The 1,727-nt window shown below is 43.2% G+C and overlaps 1 protein-coding gene across 9 annotated transcripts in view; it reads right to left on the reverse strand.

Moving 5' to 3' along the window:
- Window positions 1-1,727, reverse strand: part of LOC108228227 (receptor-type tyrosine-protein phosphatase mu) — a gene marked incomplete at its 3' end in the record, with an annotated part of 63,738 nt that overhangs the window by 26,627 nt on the left and 35,384 nt on the right.

The raw sequence follows: 1,727 nt of genomic DNA on the forward strand, positions 1-1,727 counted from the left end.
TGGAGCTCTAAACCCGGTCCTGTTGGAGCTCTAAACCCGGTCCTGTTGGAGCTCTAAACCCGGTCCTGTTGGAGCTCTAAACCCGATCCTGACGGAGCTCTAAACCCGGTCCTGTTGGAGCTCTAAACCCGATCATGATGGAGCTCTAAACCCGGTCCTGTTAGGAGCTCTAAACCCGGTCCTGTTAGGAGCTCTAAACCCGGTCCTGATGGAGCTCTAAACCCGGTCCTGATGGAGCTCTACAGCTCAGAATCGGGTCACAGAAAGTTGGACTTTAATGACTGAACTGAGGTTGTAGATCTTTAACAGGTCTTTAACTTTACAACATTTTTAAACAAACTTCTCGTTTCCACCGTCTTTTGTCTTCATCTTCAGTGTCTCCGTCCAACTGCAGGTATTTCTGTCTTCTATAACTCAGCGTGTCTCTCACTGATGGTTTTATCTACAATCCACCTTAATCAAATTATGACCAATTAAAGCCAATTGTAATTTTTCTTTAATTGAATTCAGTAACAATCCCATCTGGACTCTGACTTCATGGCAGCAGTCATTGTAATTTAAGGTGGTATGTTGCCTCTGTGAGAGTCTGGCTGGTTGATGCAGTGGACTCTTAAGGTGGAATGACTGGTTCTTTAATGAGCTGGAACTAAACTGTAGATGAGACTGTGGAAACGCTGCGCTGCTCATAAATTAGAGAATTAGTTCTGCTTTTTTAAATTTATGAGTCATTAAAAATCACTCTGGCATCATTTTGTCTTTTCTAATTTGTCCTCCTGCTGCCTCAGGGTTAATGTGCTGCTGACTGACATTTACAGGCAGATTCTTTACATTTTTACTGAACTTTGAAGCAGTTTGTTACCGTGACAAACGCCAGAGGAAGTCGTGTTGTTCTGGATGTTCTGTCCATTTCTTGGAGCTGAATTCAGCCCCGGCTGTGATCCTGGATTCTCAGGCGTTTTCAGCTTCATCTCTCTGATTTCTGATGGATTTCTGGAGCTTTAGTTTCTTTCTAACTACCTCTGAGTTTCTTTTGATGTGTTGCATAAGCTGTGCAGAGCAAAAAAACATCTTTTATCCTCTCATCTGTCCATCGTCTGTCCATGTTTTCTGTCTTTCTATTCTGAGAAAATCCATTTGTCCGATTGCTCACACACAGACTCACGCTCGCTGCAGAGTTTAACCCTGACCCGAGAGCAGCTGAAACACAACAAACGTGCGCTGCAGCATGCACGCCGGGGTTAAGATGGAGGATGGTGAAAGCGCCCAGAGGCGAGGTGCTGCTCTCCTCCTCCTCATGTCTTCCTTTTCTTCTTCTGTGGTAAAAACCTGCAGCTTTCTTCTCCTCTGATTCAGAAACAACCAACCAACACGGTTCTTCAGCTGAAACTCCACTGTGGAGACAAAATGTCACCTTACCAGAAAACAAAAACTCGTGACTGACGGTTGTTTATAATTTATTCTTTTACTTTTATTCCAAAACTGGCAGAAACAACGAGCCTGGACCAAATTTGGACCATTTCCACTTTAAGTTGATTAATTGTCTCTTTATAGATGATAAAAATCATCACAACAAAAAGTGTGGAGTGTCAGACGAGCCTCTGTTTGTTTGTTTGTTTGTTGTGTTTTGTTCTCTTGGATCTTGTATGAATCTAATCTGCTGGCTGCAGCAGGAGGCAGGAGTTTTCTTTGTGTTTTTACTTTTCCTGCAGAGCTGAACTCTGAACCAA

The sequence above is a fragment of the Kryptolebias marmoratus genome, linkage group LG21, assembly GCF_001649575.2.
Source record: "Kryptolebias marmoratus isolate JLee-2015 linkage group LG21, ASM164957v2, whole genome shotgun sequence".
Lineage (NCBI taxonomy): Eukaryota > Metazoa > Chordata > Actinopteri > Cyprinodontiformes > Rivulidae > Kryptolebias > Kryptolebias marmoratus.